Below are 16,557 nucleotides of genomic sequence, written 5' to 3' on the forward strand. Positions count from 1 at the left end.
TTGAAATGCGCAAACTATGCCTAGTTCAAAGATTTTTCCAAAGCAAATGTCTGACTATTTAAGTGGGGCTCTCACCCCAACTGCATGACAAACTTCTTCTTTCTGCATGATGGCAGGCTAGCCTTCTGGAAAAAAGCCAAGATAAGGAACAGAGGCTCCTGGAGATGCCGGGGATTGAACCCGGGACCTCATACATGCGAAGCATGCGCTCTACCACTGAGCTACATCCCCACTTTTGCACTCGAGCTGTTTGATGGATGCAAGGAATCCCTGAAACCCAGGGACTGCAAAGTCTCGATCATAATCAATGGAAGGTATTGTTTGAATAAAAGTGAAATATATGGAAATCGAAGCACAAAATCCTTCGAGCCGGATTTGAACCAGCGACCTAAGGATGTCTGACTTTATGCTACAGTCCTCCGCTCTACCAACTGAGCTATCGAAGGAGTGGCTGAAGTATCTTTCAGCGCTGTAATTATCTCTCGCTCAAGAAAGGTTGTGGGGGTGGGGATCAGGAGCAGATCGATGAAAATCATGAACATTACCTGCAGCTCCCTCTCAAAGTCACCAGTTCTTAGAGCACACTGTAAGGTACGTCTTATCACCCCAAAGGAGGATTTCAGACCAAAGTTCATGTTCTGTCTTGGCTTGGGGATAAGCAGGGGTGCTCCAAATTTCAATTTTACAGAAAGGAAAGGAACTTTGATACAAAGACCTTGGGCAGCATTGGTGGCAAATGGATGGCTGCGCGGAACCATGAAAGAAATGACAGAAAGTTATGGGAGTCATTACTACGCACCCAGCATCAAGAACGTGCATTTTGGATGCATTTTCAAAAGGAAAGAGAACGGAAAAATCTGTAGATTGAAGGTGATTGAGATAAACAAAATATTCCGTTTTTCTAAAAGCTACTGTAAAGAGTCTCTGGTTTAGAAGAAGAACCCTTACCAATGATCAAGAGAGATGCGACAGATTTCTATCATCAAAGCATTATGGTTGTCAAGATGAATCATCACTTTGATGTCTTCAACAAGTAGGATTCTTTTGATCTATAATCATCAAAAATGAGATAGCCCCATTTCATGGGATTTTTCAAGGCAAACGTCTGACAGATTAAGCGGGGTCCTCATCCCGGTTGGAGGACATATCTCTTCCTTCATCATGATGCCAGCCTAGCTTTCGGCCCAAAATCCAAGGTAAGCATGGCAAAAGTCTGGAGATGCCGGGGATTGGACCCGGGGCCTCATACATGCAAAGCATGCGCTCTACCACTGAGCTACATCCCCACTTCTGCAAGGTTTGACTGTATGATTGGAAACCCTGCATTGAACCGACGGCCACATCACCCCATTCGACTCTGCAGTATACAATGTCAGTCAGGAAAATCCTTCAGCCTTGTACCTGGATGATCTTCATGGTCTTATGTACAGATGCCTATATACAGCCTTCTTAGCGCAGTAGGCAGCGCGTCAGTCTCATAATCTGAAGGTCCTGAGTTCGATCCTCAGAGAGGGCATTTATTTCCTTCTTTTGGAATGCAAAATTCTCCGATTTTCTTGAAATGCGCAAACTATGCCTAGTTCAAAGATTTTTCCAAAGCAAATGTCTGACTATTTAAGTGGGGCTCTCACCCCAACTGCATGACAAACTTCTTCTTTCTGCATGATGGCAGGCTAGCCTTCTGGAAAAAAGCCAAGATAAGGAACAGAGGCTCCTGGAGATGCCGGGGATTGAACCCGGGACCTCATACATGCAAAGCATGCGCTCTACCACTGAGCTACATCCCCACTTTTGCACTCGAGCTGTTTGATGGATGCAAGGAATCCCTGAAACCCAGGGACTGCAAAGTCTCGATCATAATCAATGGAAGGTATTGTTTGAATAAAAGTGAAAGATATGGAAATCGAAGCAAAAAATCCTTCGAGCCGGATTTGAACCAGCGACCTAAGGATGTCTGACTTTATGCTACAGTCCTCCGCTCTACCAACTGAGCTATCGAAGGAGTGGCTGAAGTATCTTTCAGCGCTGTAATTATCTCTCGCTCAAGAAAGGTTGTGGGGGTGGGGATCAGGAGCAGATCGATGAAAATCATGAACATTACCTGCAGCTCCCTCTCAAAGTCACCAGTTCTTAGAGCACACTGTAAGGTACGTCTTATCACCCCAAAGGAGGATTTCAGACCAAAGTTCATGTTCTGTCTTGGCTTGGGGATAAGCAGGGGTGCTCCAAATTTCAATTTTACAGAAAGGAAAGGAACTTTGATACAAAGACCTTGGGCAGCATTGGTGGCAAATGGATGGCTGCGCGGAACCATGAAAGAAATGACAGAAAGTTATGGGAGTCATTACTACGCACCCAGCATCAAGAACGTGCATTTTGGATGCATTTTCAAAAGGAAAGAGAACGGAAAAATCTGTAGATTGAAGGTGATTGAGATAAACAAAATATTCCGTTTTTCTAAAAGCTACTGTAAAGAGTCTCTGGTTTAGAAGAAGAACCCTTACCAATGATCAAGAGAGATGCGACAGATTTCTATCATCAAAGCATTATGGTTGTCAAGATGAATCATCACTTTGATGTCTTCAACAAGTAGGATTCTTTTGATCTATAATCATCAAAAATGAGATAGCCCCATTTCATGGGATTTTTCAAGGCAAACGTCTGACAGATTAAGCGGGGTCCTCATCCCGGTTGGAGGACATATCTCTTCCTTCATCATGATGCCAGCCTAGCTTTCGGCCCAAAATCCAAGGTAAGCATGGCAAAAGTCTGGAGATGCCGGGGATTGAACCCGGGGCCTCATACATGCAAAGCATGCACTCTTCCACTGAGCTACATCCCCACTTCTGCAAGGTTTGACTGTATGATTGGAAACCCTGCATTGAACCGACGGCCACATCACCCCATTCGACTCTGCAGTATACAATGTCAGTCAGGAAAATCCTTCAGCCTTGTACCTGGATGATCTTCATGGTCTTATGTACAGATGCCTATATACAGCCTTCTTAGCGCAGTAGGCAGCGCGTCAGTCTCATAATCTGAAGGTCCTGAGTTCGATCCTCAGAGAGGGCATTTATTTCCTTCTTTTGGAATGCAAAATTCTCCGATTTTCTTGAAATGCGCAAACTATGCCTAGTTCAAAGATTTTTCCAAAGCAAATGTCTGACTATTTAAGTGGGGCTCTCACCCCAACTGCATGACAAACTTCTTCTTTCTGCATGATGGCAGGCTAGCCTTCTGGAAAAAAGCCAAGATAAGGAACAGAGGCTCCTGGAGATGCCGGGGATTGAACCCGGGACCTCATACATGCGAAGCATGCGCTCTACCACTGAGCTACATCCCCACTTTTGCACTCGAGCTGTTTGATGGATGCAAGGAATCCCTGAAACCCAGGGACTGCAAAGTCTCGATCATAATCAATGGAAGGTATTGTTTGAATAAAAGTGAAATATATGGAAATCGAAGCACAAAATCCTTCGAGCCGGATTTGAACCAGCGACCTAAGGATGTCTGACTTTATGCTACAGTCCTCCGCTCTACCAACTGAGCTATCGAAGGAGTGGCTGAAGTATCTTTCAGCGCTGTAATTATCTCTCGCTCAAGAAAGGTTGTGGGGGTGGGGATCAGGAGCAGATCGATGAAAATCATGAACATTACCTGCAGCTCCCTCTCAAAGTCACCAGTTCTTAGAGCACACTGTAAGGTACGTCTTATCACCCCAAAGGAGGATTTCAGACCAAAGTTCATGTTCTGTCTTGGCTTGGGGATAAGCAGGGGTGCTCCAAATTTCAATTTTACAGAAAGGAAAGGAACTTTGATACAAAGACCTTGGGCAGCATTGGTGGCAAATGGATGGCTGCGCGGAACCATGAAAGAAATGACAGAAAGTTATGGGAGTCATTACTACGCACCCAGCATCAAGAACGTGCATTTTGGATGCATTTTCAAAAGGAAAGAGAACGGAAAAATCTGTAGATTGAAGGTGATTGAGATAAACAAAATATTCCGTTTTTCTAAAAGCTACTGTAAAGAGTCTCTGGTTTAGAAGAAGAACCCTTACCAATGATCAAGAGAGATGCGACAGATTTCTATCATCAAAGCATTATGGTTGTCAAGATGAATCATCACTTTGATGTCTTCAACAAGTAGGATTCTTTTGATCTATAATCATCAAAAATGAGATAGCCCCATTTCATGGGATTTTTCAAGGCAAACGTCTGACAGATTAAGCGGGGTCCTCATCCCGGTTGGAGGACATATCTCTTCCTTCATCATGATGCCAGCCTAGCTTTCGGCCCAAAATCCAAGGTAAGCATGGCAAAAGTCTGGAGATGCCGGGGATTGAACCCGGGGCCTCATACATGCAAAGCATGCGCTCTACCACTGAGCTACATCCCCACTTCTGCAAGGTTTGACTGTATGATTGGAAACCCTGCATTGAACCGACGGCCACATCACCCCATTCGACTCTGCAGTATACAATGTCAGTCAGGAAAATCCTTCAGCCTTGTACCTGGATGATCTTCATGGTCTTATGTACAGATGCCTATATACAGCCTTCTTAGCGCAGTAGGCAGCGCGTCAGTCTCATAATCTGAAGGTCCTGAGTTCGATCCTCAGAGAGGGCATTTATTTCCTTCTTTTGGAATGCAAAATTCTCCGATTTTCTTGAAATGCGCAAACTATGCCTAGTTCAAAGATTTTTCCAAAGCAAATGTCTGACTATTTAAGTGGGGCTCTCACCCCAACTGCATGACAAACTTCTTCTTTCTGCATGATGGCAGGCTAGCCTTCTGGAAAAAAGCCAAGATAAGGAACAGAGGCTCCTGGAGATGCCGGGGATTGAACCCGGGACCTCATACATGCAAAGCATGCGCTCTACCACTGAGCTACATCCCCACTTTTGCACTCGAGCTGTTTGATGGATGCAAGGAATCCCTGAAACCCAGGGACTGCAAAGTCTCGATCATAATCAATGGAAGGTATTGTTTGAATAAAAGTGAAAGATATGGAAATCGAAGCAAAAAATCCTTCGAGCCGGATTTGAACCAGCGACCTAAGGATGTCTGACTTTATGCTACAGTCCTCCGCTCTACCAACTGAGCTATCGAAGGAGTGGCTGAAGTATCTTTCAGCGCTGTAATTATCTCTCGCTCAAGAAAGGTTGTGGGGGTGGGGATCAGGAGCAGATCGATGAAAATCATGAACATTACCTGCAGCTCCCTCTCAAAGTCACCAGTTCTTAGAGCACACTGTAAGGTACGTCTTATCACCCCAAAGGAGGATTTCAGACCAAAGTTCATGTTCTGTCTTGGCTTGGGGATAAGCAGGGGTGCTCCAAATTTCAATTTTACAGAAAGGAAAGGAACTTTGATACAAAGACCTTGGGCAGCATTGGTGGCAAATGGATGGCTGCGCGGAACCATGAAAGAAATGACAGAAAGTTATGGGAGTCATTACTACGCACCCAGCATCAAGAACGTGCATTTTGGATGCATTTTCAAAAGGAAAGAGAACGGAAAAATCTGTAGATTGAAGGTGATTGAGATAAACAAAATATTCCGTTTTTCTAAAAGCTACTGTAAAGAGTCTCTGGTTTAGAAGAAGAACCCTTACCAATGATCAAGAGAGATGCGACAGATTTCTATCATCAAAGCATTATGGTTGTCAAGATGAATCATCACTTTGATGTCTTCAACAAGTAGGATTCTTTTGATCTATAATCATCAAAAATGAGATAGCCCCATTTCATGGGATTTTTCAAGGCAAACGTCTGACAGATTAAGCGGGGTCCTCATCCCGGTTGGAGGACATATCTCTTCCTTCATCATGATGCCAGCCTAGCTTTCGGCCCAAAATCCAAGGTAAGCATGGCAAAAGTCTGGAGATGCCGGGGATTGAACCCGGGGCCTCATACATGCAAAGCATGCACTCTTCCACTGAGCTACATCCCCACTTCTGCAAGGTTTGACTGTATGATTGGAAACCCTGCATTGAACCGACGGCCACATCACCCCATTCGACTCTGCAGTATACAATGTCAGTCAGGAAAATCCTTCAGCCTTGTACCTGGATGATCTTCATGGTCTTATGTACAGATGCCTATATACAGCCTTCTTAGCGCAGTAGGCAGCGCGTCAGTCTCATAATCTGAAGGTCCTGAGTTCGATCCTCAGAGAGGGCATTTATTTCCTTCTTTTGGAATGCAAAATTCTCCGATTTTCTTGAAATGCGCAAACTATGCCTAGTTCAAAGATTTTTCCAAAGCAAATGTCTGACTATTTAAGTGGGGCTCTCACCCCAACTGCATGACAAACTTCTTCTTTCTGCATGATGGCAGGCTAGCCTTCTGGAAAAAAGCCAAGATAAGGAACAGAGGCTCCTGGAGATGCCGGGGATTGAACCCGGGACCTCATACATGCGAAGCATGCGCTCTACCACTGAGCTACATCCCCACTTTTGCACTCGAGCTGTTTGATGGATGCAAGGAATCCCTGAAACCCAGGGACTGCAAAGTCTCGATCATAATCAATGGAAGGTATTGTTTGAATAAAAGTGAAATATATGGAAATCGAAGCACAAAATCCTTCGAGCCGGATTTGAACCAGCGACCTAAGGATGTCTGACTTTATGCTACAGTCCTCCGCTCTACCAACTGAGCTATCGAAGGAGTGGCTGAAGTATCTTTCAGCGCTGTAATTATCTCTCGCTCAAGAAAGGTTGTGGGGGTGGGGATCAGGAGCAGATCGATGAAAATCATGAACATTACCTGCAGCTCCCTCTCAAAGTCACCAGTTCTTAGAGCACACTGTAAGGTACGTCTTATCACCCCAAAGGAGGATTTCAGACCAAAGTTCATGTTCTGTCTTGGCTTGGGGATAAGCAGGGGTGCTCCAAATTTCAATTTTACAGAAAGGAAAGGAACTTTGATACAAAGACCTTGGGCAGCATTGGTGGCAAATGGATGGCTGCGCGGAACCATGAAAGAAATGACAGAAAGTTATGGGAGTCATTACTACGCACCCAGCATCAAGAACGTGCATTTTGGATGCATTTTCAAAAGGAAAGAGAACGGAAAAATCTGTAGATTGAAGGTGATTGAGATAAACAAAATATTCCGTTTTTCTAAAAGCTACTGTAAAGAGTCTCTGGTTTAGAAGAAGAACCCTTACCAATGATCAAGAGAGATGCGACAGATTTCTATCATCAAAGCATTATGGTTGTCAAGATGAATCATCACTTTGATGTCTTCAACAAGTAGGATTCTTTTGATCTATAATCATCAAAAATGAGATAGCCCCATTTCATGGGATTTTTCAAGGCAAACGTCTGACAGATTAAGCGGGGTCCTCATCCCGGTTGGAGGACATATCTCTTCCTTCATCATGATGCCAGCCTAGCTTTCGGCCCAAAATCCAAGGTAAGCATGGCAAAAGTCTGGAGATGCCGGGGATTGAACCCGGGGCCTCATACATGCAAAGCATGCGCTCTACCACTGAGCTACATCCCCACTTCTGCAAGGTTTGACTGTATGATTGGAAACCCTGCATTGAACCGACGGCCACATCACCCCATTCGACTCTGCAGTATACAATGTCAGTCAGGAAAATCCTTCAGCCTTGTACCTGGATGATCTTCATGGTCTTATGTACAGATGCCTATATACAGCCTTCTTAGCGCAGTAGGCAGCGCGTCAGTCTCATAATCTGAAGGTCCTGAGTTCGATCCTCAGAGAGGGCATTTATTTCCTTCTTTTGGAATGCAAAATTCTCCGATTTTCTTGAAATGCGCAAACTATGCCTAGTTCAAAGATTTTTCCAAAGCAAATGTCTGACTATTTAAGTGGGGCTCTCACCCCAACTGCATGACAAACTTCTTCTTTCTGCATGATGGCAGGCTAGCCTTCTGGAAAAAAGCCAAGATAAGGAACAGAGGCTCCTGGAGATGCCGGGGATTGAACCCGGGACCTCATACATGCAAAGCATGCGCTCTACCACTGAGCTACATCCCCACTTTTGCACTCGAGCTGTTTGATGGATGCAAGGAATCCCTGAAACCCAGGGACTGCAAAGTCTCGATCATAATCAATGGAAGGTATTGTTTGAATAAAAGTGAAAGATATGGAAATCGAAGCAAAAAATCCTTCGAGCCGGATTTGAACCAGCGACCTAAGGATGTCTGACTTTATGCTACAGTCCTCCGCTCTACCAACTGAGCTATCGAAGGAGTGGCTGAAGTATCTTTCAGCGCTGTAATTATCTCTCGCTCAAGAAAGGTTGTGGGGGTGGGGATCAGGAGCAGATCGATGAAAATCATGAACATTACCTGCAGCTCCCTCTCAAAGTCACCAGTTCTTAGAGCACACTGTAAGGTACGTCTTATCACCCCAAAGGAGGATTTCAGACCAAAGTTCATGTTCTGTCTTGGCTTGGGGATAAGCAGGGGTGCTCCAAATTTCAATTTTACAGAAAGGAAAGGAACTTTGATACAAAGACCTTGGGCAGCATTGGTGGCAAATGGATGGCTGCGCGGAACCATGAAAGAAATGACAGAAAGTTATGGGAGTCATTACTACGCACCCAGCATCAAGAACGTGCATTTTGGATGCATTTTCAAAAGGAAAGAGAACGGAAAAATCTGTAGATTGAAGGTGATTGAGATAAACAAAATATTCCGTTTTTCTAAAAGCTACTGTAAAGAGTCTCTGGTTTAGAAGAAGAACCCTTACCAATGATCAAGAGAGATGCGACAGATTTCTATCATCAAAGCATTATGGTTGTCAAGATGAATCATCACTTTGATGTCTTCAACAAGTAGGATTCTTTTGATCTATAATCATCAAAAATGAGATAGCCCCATTTCATGGGATTTTTCAAGGCAAACGTCTGACAGATTAAGCGGGGTCCTCATCCCGGTTGGAGGACATATCTCTTCCTTCATCATGATGCCAGCCTAGCTTTCGGCCCAAAATCCAAGGTAAGCATGGCAAAAGTCTGGAGATGCCGGGGATTGAACCCGGGGCCTCATACATGCAAAGCATGCGCTCTACCACTGAGCTACATCCCCACTTCTGCAAGGTTTGACTGTATGATTGGAAACCCTGCATTGAACCGACGGCCACATCACCCCATTCGACTCTGCAGTATACAATGTCAGTCAGGAAAATCCTTCAGCCTTGTACCTGGATGATCTTCATGGTCTTATGTACAGATGCCTATATACAGCCTTCTTAGCGCAGTAGGCAGCGCGTCAGTCTCATAATCTGAAGGTCCTGAGTTCGATCCTCAGAGAGGGCATTTATTTCCTTCTTTTGGAATGCAAAATTCTCCGATTTTCTTGAAATGCGCAAACTATGCCTAGTTCAAAGATTTTTCCAAAGCAAATGTCTGACTATTTAAGTGGGGCTCTCACCCCAACTGCATGACAAACTTCTTCTTTCTGCATGATGGCAGGCTAGCCTTCTGGAAAAAAGCCAAGATAAGGAACAGAGGCTCCTGGAGATGCCGGGGATTGAACCCGGGACCTCATACATGCAAAGCATGCGCTCTACCACTGAGCTACATCCCCACTTTTGCACTCGAGCTGTTTGATGGATGCAAGGAATCCCTGAAACCCAGGGACTGCAAAGTCTCGATCATAATCAATGGAAGGTATTGTTTGAATAAAAGTGAAAGATATGGAAATCGAAGCAAAAAATCCTTCGAGCCGGATTTGAACCAGCGACCTAAGGATGTCTGACTTTATGCTACAGTCCTCCGCTCTACCAACTGAGCTATCGAAGGAGTGGCTGAAGTATCTTTCAGCGCTGTAATTATCTCTCGCTCAAGAAAGGTTGTGGGGGTGGGGATCAGGAGCAGATCGATGAAAATCATGAACATTACCTGCAGCTCCCTCTCAAAGTCACCAGTTCTTAGAGCACACTGTAAGGTACGTCTTATCACCCCAAAGGAGGATTTCAGACCAAAGTTCATGTTCTGTCTTGGCTTGGGGATAAGCAGGGGTGCTCCAAATTTCAATTTTACAGAAAGGAAAGGAACTTTGATACAAAGACCTTGGGCAGCATTGGTGGCAAATGGATGGCTGCGCGGAACCATGAAAGAAATGACAGAAAGTTATGGGAGTCATTACTACGCACCCAGCATCAAGAACGTGCATTTTGGATGCATTTTCAAAAGGAAAGAGAACGGAAAAATCTGTAGATTGAAGGTGATTGAGATAAACAAAATATTCCGTTTTTCTAAAAGCTACTGTAAAGAGTCTCTGGTTTAGAAGAAGAACCCTTACCAATGATCAAGAGAGATGCGACAGATTTCTATCATCAAAGCATTATGGTTGTCAAGATGAATCATCACTTTGATGTCTTCAACAAGTAGGATTCTTTTGATCTATAATCATCAAAAATGAGATAGCCCCATTTCATGGGATTTTTCAAGGCAAACGTCTGACAGATTAAGCGGGGTCCTCATCCCGGTTGGAGGACATATCTCTTCCTTCATCATGATGCCAGCCTAGCTTTCGGCCCAAAATCCAAGGTAAGCATGGCAAAAGTCTGGAGATGCCGGGGATTGAACCCGGGGCCTCATACATGCAAAGCATGCGCTCTACCACTGAGCTACATCCCCACTTCTGCAAGGTTTGACTGTATGATTGGAAACCCTGCATTGAACCGACGGCCACATCACCCCATTCGACTCTGCAGTATACAATGTCAGTCAGGAAAATCCTTCAGCCTTGTACCTGGATGATCTTCATGGTCTTATGTACAGATGCCTATATACAGTCTTCTTAGCGCAGTAGGCAGCGCGTCAGTCTCATAATCTGAAGGTCCTGAGTTCGATCCTCAGAGAGGGCATTTATTTCCTTCTTTTGGAATGCAAAATTCTCCGATTTTCTTGAAATGCGCAAACTATGCCTAGTTCAAAGATTTTTCCAAAGCAAATGTCTGACTATTTAAGTGGGGCTCTCACCCCAACTGCATGACAAACTTCTTCTTTCTGCATGATGGCAGGCTTGCCTTCTGGAAAAAAGCCAAGATAAGGAACAGTGGCTCCTGGAGATGCCGGGGATTGAACCCGGGACCTCATACATGCGAAGCATGCGCTCTACCACTGAGCTACATCCCCACTTTTGCCCTCGAGCTGTTTGATGGATGCAAGGAATCCCTGAAACCCAGGGACTGCAAAGTCTCGATCATAATCAATGGAAGGTATTGTTTGAATAAAAGTGAAATATATGGAAATCGAAGCAAAAAATCCTTCGAGCCGGATTTGAACCAGCGACCTAAGGATGTCTGACTTTATGCTACAGTCCTCCGCTCTACCAACTGAGCTATCGAAGGAGTGGCTGAAGAATCTTTCAGCGCTGTAATTATCTCTCGCTCAAGAAAGGTTGTGGGGGTGGGGATCAGGAGCAGATCGATGAAAATCATGAACATTACCTGCAGCTCCCTCTCAAAGTCACCAGTTCTTAGAGCACACTGTAAGGTACATCTTATCACCCCAAAGGAGGATTTCAGACCAAAGTTCATGTTCTGTCTTGGCTTGGGGATAAGCAGGGGTGCTCCAAATTTCAATTTTACAGAAAGGAAAGGAACTTTGATACAAAGACCTTGGGCAGCATTGGTGGCAAATGGATGGCTGCGCGGAACCATGAAAGAAATGACAGAAAGTTATGGGAGTCATTACTACGCACCCAGCATCAAGAACGTGCATTTTGGATGCATTTTCAAAAGGAAAGAGAACGGAAAAATCTGTAGATTGAAGGTGATTGAGATAAACAAAATATTCCGTTTTTCTAAAAGCTACTGTAAAGAGTCTCTGGTTTAGAAGAAGAACCCTTACCAATGATCAAGAGAGATGCGACAGATTTCTATCATCAAAGCATTATGGTTGTCAAGATGAATCATCACTTTGATGTCTTCAACAAGTAGGATTCTTTTGATCTATAATCATCAAAAATGAGATAGCCCCATTTCATGGGATTTTTCAAGGCAAACGTCTGACAGATTAAGCGGGGTCCTCATCCCGGTTGGAGGACATATCTCTTCCTTCATCATGATGCCAGCCTAGCTTTCGGCCCAAAATCCAAGGTAAGCATGGCAAAAGTCTGGAGATGCCGGGGATTGAACCCGGGGCCTCATACATGCAAAGCATGCGCTCTTCCACTGAGCTACATCCCCACTTCTGCAAGGTTTGACTGTATGATTGGAAACCCTGCATTGAACCGACGGCCACATCACCCCATTCGACTCTGCAGTATACAATGTCAGTCAGGAAAATCCTTCAGCCTTGTACCTGGATGATCTTCATGGTCTTATGTACAGATGCCTATATACAGCCTTCTTAGCGCAGTAGGCAGCGCGTCAGTCTCATAATCTGAAGGTCCTGAGTTCGATCCTCAGAGAGGGCATTTATTTCCTTCTTTTGGAATGCAAAATTCTCCGATTTTCTTGAAATGCGCAAACTATGCCTAGTTCAAAGATTTTTCCAAAGCAAATGTCTGACTATTTAAGTGGGGCTCTCACCCCAACTGCATGACAAACTTCTTCTTTCTGCATGATGGCAGGCTAGCCTTCTGGAAAAAAGCCAAGATAAGGAACAGAGGCTCCTGGAGATGCCGGGGATTGAACCCGGGACCTCATACATGCGAAGCATGCGCTCTACCACTGAGCTACATCCCCACTTTTGCACTCGAGCTGTTTGATGGATGCAAGGAATCCCTGAAACCCAGGGACTGCAAAGTCTCGATCATAATCAATGGAAGGTATTGTTTGAATAAAAGTGAAATATATGGAAATCGAAGCACAAAATCCTTCGAGCCGGATTTGAACCAGCGACCTAAGGATGTCTGACTTTATGCTACAGTCCTCCGCTCTACCAACTGAGCTATCGAAGGAGTGGCTGAAGTATCTTTCAGCGCTGTAATTATCTCTCGCTCAAGAAAGGTTGTGGGGGTGGGGATCAGGAGCAGATCGATGAAAATCATGAACATTACCTGCAGCTCCCTCTCAAAGTCACCAGTTCTTAGAGCACACTGTAAGGTACGTCTTATCACCCCAAAGGAGGATTTCAGACCAAAGTTCATGTTCTGTCTTGGCTTGGGGATAAGCAGGGGTGCTCCAAATTTCAATTTTACAGAAAGGAAAGGAACTTTGATACAAAGACCTTGGGCAGCATTGGTGGCAAATGGATGGCTGCGCGGAACCATGAAAGAAATGACAGAAAGTTATGGGAGTCATTACTACGCACCCAGCATCAAGAACGTGCATTTTGGATGCATTTTCAAAAGGAAAGAGAACGGAAAAATCTGTAGATTGAAGGTGATTGAGATAAACAAAATATTCCGTTTTTCTAAAAGCTACTGTAAAGAGTCTCTGGTTTAGAAGAAGAACCCTTACCAATGATCAAGAGAGATGCGACAGATTTCTATCATCAAAGCATTATGGTTGTCAAGATGAATCATCACTTTGATGTCTTCAACAAGTAGGATTCTTTTGATCTATAATCATCAAAAATGAGATAGCCCCATTTCATGGGATTTTTCAAGGCAAACGTCTGACAGATTAAGCGGGGTCCTCATCCCGGTTGGAGGACATATCTCTTCCTTCATCATGATGCCAGCCTAGCTTTCGGCCCAAAATCCAAGGTAAGCATGGCAAAAGTCTGGAGATGCCGGGGATTGAACCCGGGGCCTCATACATGCAAAGCATGCGCTCTACCACTGAGCTACATCCCCACTTCTGCAAGGTTTGACTGTATGATTGGAAACCCTGCATTGAACCGACGGCCACATCACCCCATTCGACTCTGCAGTATACAATGTCAGTCAGGAAAATCCTTCAGCCTTGTACCTGGATGATCTTCATGGTCTTATGTACAGATGCCTATATACAGTCTTCTTAGCGCAGTAGGCAGCGCGTCAGTCTCATAATCTGAAGGTCCTGAGTTCGATCCTCAGAGAGGGCATTTATTTCCTTCTTTTGGAATGCAAAATTCTCCGATTTTCTTGAAATGCGCAAACTATGCCTAGTTCAAAGATTTTTCCAAAGCAAATGTCTGACTATTTAAGTGGGGCTCTCACCCCAACTGCATGACAAACTTCTTCTTTCTGCATGATGGCAGGCTTGCCTTCTGGAAAAAAGCCAAGATAAGGAACAGTGGCTCCTGGAGATGCCGGGGATTGAACCCGGGACCTCATACATGCGAAGCATGCGCTCTACCACTGAGCTACATCCCCACTTTTGCCCTCGAGCTGTTTGATGGATGCAAGGAATCCCTGAAACCCAGGGACTGCAAAGTCTCGATCATAATCAATGGAAGGTATTGTTTGAATAAAAGTGAAATATATGGAAATCGAAGCAAAAAATCCTTCGAGCCGGATTTGAACCAGCGACCTAAGGATGTCTGACTTTATGCTACAGTCCTCCGCTCTACCAACTGAGCTATCGAAGGAGTGGCTGAAGAATCTTTCAGCGCTGTAATTATCTCTCGCTCAAGAAAGGTTGTGGGGGTGGGGATCAGGAGCAGATCGATGAAAATCATGAACATTACCTGCAGCTCCCTCTCAAAGTCACCAGTTCTTAGAGCACACTGTAAGGTACATCTTATCACCCCAAAGGAGGATTTCAGACCAAAGTTCATGTTCTGTCTTGGCTTGGGGATAAGCAGGGGTGCTCCAAATTTCAATTTTACAGAAAGGAAAGGAACTTTGATACAAAGACCTTGGGCAGCATTGGTGGCAAATGGATGGCTGCGCGGAACCATGAAAGAAATGACAGAAAGTTATGGGAGTCATTACTACGCACCCAGCATCAAGAACGTGCATTTTGGATGCATTTTCAAAAGGAAAGAGAACGGAAAAATCTGTAGATTGAAGGTGATTGAGATAAACAAAATATTCCGTTTTTCTAAAAGCTACTGTAAAGAGTCTCTGGTTTAGAAGAAGAACCCTTACCAATGATCAAGAGAGATGCGACAGATTTCTATCATCAAAGCATTATGGTTGTCAAGATGAATCATCACTTTGATGTCTTCAACAAGTAGGATTCTTTTGATCTATAATCATCAAAAATGAGATAGCCCCATTTCATGGGATTTTTCAAGGCAAACGTCTGACAGATTAAGCGGGGTCCTCATCCCGGTTGGAGGACATATCTCTTCCTTCATCATGATGCCAGCCTAGCTTTCGGCCCAAAATCCAAGGTAAGCATGGCAAAAGTCTGGAGATGCCGGGGATTGAACCCGGGGCCTCATACATGCAAAGCATGCGCTCTTCCACTGAGCTACATCCCCACTTCTGCAAGGTTTGACTGTATGATTGGAAACCCTGCATTGAACCGACGGCCACATCACCCCATTCGACTCTGCAGTATACAATGTCAGTCAGGAAAATCCTTCAGCCTTGTACCTGGATGATCTTCATGGTCTTATGTACAGATGCCTATATACAGCCTTCTTAGCGCAGTAGGCAGCGCGTCAGTCTCATAATCTGAAGGTCCTGAGTTCGATCCTCAGAGAGGGCATTTATTTCCTTCTTTTGGAATGCAAAATTCTCCGATTTTCTTGAAATGCGCAAACTATGCCTAGTTCAAAGATTTTTCCAAAGCAAATGTCTGACTATTTAAGTGGGGCTCTCACCCCAACTGCATGACAAACTTCTTCTTTCTGCATGATGGCAGGCTAGCCTTCTGGAAAAAAGCCAAGATAAGGAACAGAGGCTCCTGGAGATGCCGGGGATTGAACCCGGGACCTCATACATGCGAAGCATGCGCTCTACCACTGAGCTACATCCCCACTTTTGCACTCGAGCTGTTTGATGGATGCAAGGAATCCCTGAAACCCAGGGACTGCAAAGTCTCGATCATAATCAATGGAAGGTATTGTTTGAATAAAAGTGAAATATATGGAAATCGAAGCACAAAATCCTTCGAGCCGGATTTGAACCAGCGACCTAAGGATGTCTGACTTTATGCTACAGTCCTCCGCTCTACCAACTGAGCTATCGAAGGAGTGGCTGAAGTATCTTTCAGCGCTGTAATTATCTCTCGCTCAAGAAAGGTTGTGGGGGTGGGGATCAGGAGCAGATCGATGAAAATCATGAACATTACCTGCAGCTCCCTCTCAAAGTCACCAGTTCTTAGAGCACACTGTAAGGTACGTCTTATCACCCCAAAGGAGGATTTCAGACCAAAGTTCATGTTCTGTCTTGGCTTGGGGATAAGCAGGGGTGCTCCAAATTTCAATTTTACAGAAAGGAAAGGAACTTTGATACAAAGACCTTGGGCAGCATTGGTGGCAAATGGATGGCTGCGCGGAACCATGAAAGAAATGACAGAAAGTTATGGGAGTCATTACTACGCACCCAGCATCAAGAACGTGCATTTTGGATGCATTTTCAAAAGGAAAGAGAACGGAAAAATCTGTAGATTGAAGGTGATTGAGATAAACAAAATATTCCGTTTTTCTAAAAGCTACTGTAAAGAGTCTCTGGTTTAGAAGAAGAACCCTTACCAATGATCAAGAGAGATGCGACAGATTTCTATCATCAAAGCATTATGGT

At 44.4% G+C, this 16,557-nt stretch overlaps 35 non-coding genes across 35 annotated transcripts; 8 read left to right on the top strand and 27 right to left on the bottom strand.

Moving 5' to 3' along the window:
- Positions 1 to 159: 159 nt before the first annotated feature.
- TRNAA-CGC (transfer RNA alanine (anticodon CGC)) lies at positions 160 to 231 on the bottom strand. The gene has a single exon. It is a non-coding gene; the product is annotated as a tRNA-Ala (tRNA).
- A 129-nt stretch (positions 232 to 360) lies between these two features.
- On the bottom strand, positions 361 to 446 carry TRNAY-GUA (transfer RNA tyrosine (anticodon GUA)). Its single transcript is given in 2 exon segments — positions 361 to 396; positions 410 to 446. It is a non-coding gene; the product is annotated as a tRNA-Tyr (tRNA).
- Positions 447 to 1,443: 997 nt separating this feature from the next.
- Positions 1,444 to 1,516, top strand: TRNAM-CAU (transfer RNA methionine (anticodon CAU)). The gene has a single exon. It is a non-coding gene; the product is annotated as a tRNA-Met (tRNA).
- Positions 1,517 to 1,715: 199 nt separating this feature from the next.
- On the bottom strand, positions 1,716 to 1,787 carry TRNAA-UGC (transfer RNA alanine (anticodon UGC)). The gene has a single exon. It is a non-coding gene; the product is annotated as a tRNA-Ala (tRNA).
- Positions 1,788 to 1,916: 129 nt separating this feature from the next.
- TRNAY-GUA (transfer RNA tyrosine (anticodon GUA)) lies at positions 1,917 to 2,002 on the bottom strand. The gene is given in 2 exon segments: positions 1,917 to 1,952; positions 1,966 to 2,002. It is a non-coding gene; the product is annotated as a tRNA-Tyr (tRNA).
- Positions 2,003 to 2,999: 997 nt separating this feature from the next.
- Positions 3,000 to 3,072, top strand: TRNAM-CAU (transfer RNA methionine (anticodon CAU)). Its single transcript has one exon. It is a non-coding gene; the product is annotated as a tRNA-Met (tRNA).
- Positions 3,073 to 3,271: 199 nt separating this feature from the next.
- Positions 3,272 to 3,343, bottom strand: TRNAA-CGC (transfer RNA alanine (anticodon CGC)). Its single transcript has one exon. It is a non-coding gene; the product is annotated as a tRNA-Ala (tRNA).
- Positions 3,344 to 3,472: 129 nt separating this feature from the next.
- TRNAY-GUA (transfer RNA tyrosine (anticodon GUA)) lies at positions 3,473 to 3,558 on the bottom strand. Its single transcript is given in 2 exon segments — positions 3,473 to 3,508; positions 3,522 to 3,558. It is a non-coding gene; the product is annotated as a tRNA-Tyr (tRNA).
- A 768-nt stretch (positions 3,559 to 4,326) lies between these two features.
- TRNAA-UGC (transfer RNA alanine (anticodon UGC)) lies at positions 4,327 to 4,398 on the bottom strand. The gene has a single exon. It is a non-coding gene; the product is annotated as a tRNA-Ala (tRNA).
- Positions 4,399 to 4,555: 157 nt separating this feature from the next.
- On the top strand, positions 4,556 to 4,628 carry TRNAM-CAU (transfer RNA methionine (anticodon CAU)). Its single transcript has one exon. It is a non-coding gene; the product is annotated as a tRNA-Met (tRNA).
- A 199-nt stretch (positions 4,629 to 4,827) lies between these two features.
- TRNAA-UGC (transfer RNA alanine (anticodon UGC)) lies at positions 4,828 to 4,899 on the bottom strand. The gene has a single exon. It is a non-coding gene; the product is annotated as a tRNA-Ala (tRNA).
- Positions 4,900 to 5,028: 129 nt separating this feature from the next.
- TRNAY-GUA (transfer RNA tyrosine (anticodon GUA)) lies at positions 5,029 to 5,114 on the bottom strand. The gene is given in 2 exon segments: positions 5,029 to 5,064; positions 5,078 to 5,114. It is a non-coding gene; the product is annotated as a tRNA-Tyr (tRNA).
- A 997-nt stretch (positions 5,115 to 6,111) lies between these two features.
- On the top strand, positions 6,112 to 6,184 carry TRNAM-CAU (transfer RNA methionine (anticodon CAU)). Its single transcript has one exon. It is a non-coding gene; the product is annotated as a tRNA-Met (tRNA).
- Positions 6,185 to 6,383: 199 nt separating this feature from the next.
- TRNAA-CGC (transfer RNA alanine (anticodon CGC)) lies at positions 6,384 to 6,455 on the bottom strand. The gene has a single exon. It is a non-coding gene; the product is annotated as a tRNA-Ala (tRNA).
- A 129-nt stretch (positions 6,456 to 6,584) lies between these two features.
- Positions 6,585 to 6,670, bottom strand: TRNAY-GUA (transfer RNA tyrosine (anticodon GUA)). The gene is given in 2 exon segments: positions 6,585 to 6,620; positions 6,634 to 6,670. It is a non-coding gene; the product is annotated as a tRNA-Tyr (tRNA).
- Positions 6,671 to 7,438: 768 nt separating this feature from the next.
- Positions 7,439 to 7,510, bottom strand: TRNAA-UGC (transfer RNA alanine (anticodon UGC)). Its single transcript has one exon. It is a non-coding gene; the product is annotated as a tRNA-Ala (tRNA).
- A 157-nt stretch (positions 7,511 to 7,667) lies between these two features.
- TRNAM-CAU (transfer RNA methionine (anticodon CAU)) lies at positions 7,668 to 7,740 on the top strand. The gene has a single exon. It is a non-coding gene; the product is annotated as a tRNA-Met (tRNA).
- Positions 7,741 to 7,939: 199 nt separating this feature from the next.
- TRNAA-UGC (transfer RNA alanine (anticodon UGC)) lies at positions 7,940 to 8,011 on the bottom strand. Its single transcript has one exon. It is a non-coding gene; the product is annotated as a tRNA-Ala (tRNA).
- Positions 8,012 to 8,140: 129 nt separating this feature from the next.
- TRNAY-GUA (transfer RNA tyrosine (anticodon GUA)) lies at positions 8,141 to 8,226 on the bottom strand. Its single transcript is given in 2 exon segments — positions 8,141 to 8,176; positions 8,190 to 8,226. It is a non-coding gene; the product is annotated as a tRNA-Tyr (tRNA).
- A 768-nt stretch (positions 8,227 to 8,994) lies between these two features.
- On the bottom strand, positions 8,995 to 9,066 carry TRNAA-UGC (transfer RNA alanine (anticodon UGC)). Its single transcript has one exon. It is a non-coding gene; the product is annotated as a tRNA-Ala (tRNA).
- A 157-nt stretch (positions 9,067 to 9,223) lies between these two features.
- Positions 9,224 to 9,296, top strand: TRNAM-CAU (transfer RNA methionine (anticodon CAU)). The gene has a single exon. It is a non-coding gene; the product is annotated as a tRNA-Met (tRNA).
- Positions 9,297 to 9,495: 199 nt separating this feature from the next.
- On the bottom strand, positions 9,496 to 9,567 carry TRNAA-UGC (transfer RNA alanine (anticodon UGC)). The gene has a single exon. It is a non-coding gene; the product is annotated as a tRNA-Ala (tRNA).
- A 129-nt stretch (positions 9,568 to 9,696) lies between these two features.
- Positions 9,697 to 9,782, bottom strand: TRNAY-GUA (transfer RNA tyrosine (anticodon GUA)). The gene is given in 2 exon segments: positions 9,697 to 9,732; positions 9,746 to 9,782. It is a non-coding gene; the product is annotated as a tRNA-Tyr (tRNA).
- A 768-nt stretch (positions 9,783 to 10,550) lies between these two features.
- TRNAA-UGC (transfer RNA alanine (anticodon UGC)) lies at positions 10,551 to 10,622 on the bottom strand. Its single transcript has one exon. It is a non-coding gene; the product is annotated as a tRNA-Ala (tRNA).
- A 429-nt stretch (positions 10,623 to 11,051) lies between these two features.
- Positions 11,052 to 11,123, bottom strand: TRNAA-CGC (transfer RNA alanine (anticodon CGC)). Its single transcript has one exon. It is a non-coding gene; the product is annotated as a tRNA-Ala (tRNA).
- Positions 11,124 to 11,252: 129 nt separating this feature from the next.
- Positions 11,253 to 11,338, bottom strand: TRNAY-GUA (transfer RNA tyrosine (anticodon GUA)). The gene is given in 2 exon segments: positions 11,253 to 11,288; positions 11,302 to 11,338. It is a non-coding gene; the product is annotated as a tRNA-Tyr (tRNA).
- Positions 11,339 to 12,335: 997 nt separating this feature from the next.
- On the top strand, positions 12,336 to 12,408 carry TRNAM-CAU (transfer RNA methionine (anticodon CAU)). Its single transcript has one exon. It is a non-coding gene; the product is annotated as a tRNA-Met (tRNA).
- Positions 12,409 to 12,607: 199 nt separating this feature from the next.
- On the bottom strand, positions 12,608 to 12,679 carry TRNAA-CGC (transfer RNA alanine (anticodon CGC)). Its single transcript has one exon. It is a non-coding gene; the product is annotated as a tRNA-Ala (tRNA).
- A 129-nt stretch (positions 12,680 to 12,808) lies between these two features.
- Positions 12,809 to 12,894, bottom strand: TRNAY-GUA (transfer RNA tyrosine (anticodon GUA)). Its single transcript is given in 2 exon segments — positions 12,809 to 12,844; positions 12,858 to 12,894. It is a non-coding gene; the product is annotated as a tRNA-Tyr (tRNA).
- A 768-nt stretch (positions 12,895 to 13,662) lies between these two features.
- On the bottom strand, positions 13,663 to 13,734 carry TRNAA-UGC (transfer RNA alanine (anticodon UGC)). Its single transcript has one exon. It is a non-coding gene; the product is annotated as a tRNA-Ala (tRNA).
- Positions 13,735 to 14,163: 429 nt separating this feature from the next.
- On the bottom strand, positions 14,164 to 14,235 carry TRNAA-CGC (transfer RNA alanine (anticodon CGC)). The gene has a single exon. It is a non-coding gene; the product is annotated as a tRNA-Ala (tRNA).
- A 129-nt stretch (positions 14,236 to 14,364) lies between these two features.
- TRNAY-GUA (transfer RNA tyrosine (anticodon GUA)) lies at positions 14,365 to 14,450 on the bottom strand. Its single transcript is given in 2 exon segments — positions 14,365 to 14,400; positions 14,414 to 14,450. It is a non-coding gene; the product is annotated as a tRNA-Tyr (tRNA).
- A 997-nt stretch (positions 14,451 to 15,447) lies between these two features.
- Positions 15,448 to 15,520, top strand: TRNAM-CAU (transfer RNA methionine (anticodon CAU)). Its single transcript has one exon. It is a non-coding gene; the product is annotated as a tRNA-Met (tRNA).
- A 199-nt stretch (positions 15,521 to 15,719) lies between these two features.
- TRNAA-CGC (transfer RNA alanine (anticodon CGC)) lies at positions 15,720 to 15,791 on the bottom strand. The gene has a single exon. It is a non-coding gene; the product is annotated as a tRNA-Ala (tRNA).
- A 129-nt stretch (positions 15,792 to 15,920) lies between these two features.
- Positions 15,921 to 16,006, bottom strand: TRNAY-GUA (transfer RNA tyrosine (anticodon GUA)). Its single transcript is given in 2 exon segments — positions 15,921 to 15,956; positions 15,970 to 16,006. It is a non-coding gene; the product is annotated as a tRNA-Tyr (tRNA).
- Positions 16,007 to 16,557: the final 551 nt, after the last annotated feature.

The sequence above is a fragment of the Triturus cristatus genome, chromosome 4_1 (assembly GCF_964204655.1).
Source record: "Triturus cristatus chromosome 4_1, aTriCri1.1, whole genome shotgun sequence".
Classification (NCBI taxonomy): domain Eukaryota; kingdom Metazoa; phylum Chordata; class Amphibia; order Caudata; family Salamandridae; genus Triturus; species Triturus cristatus.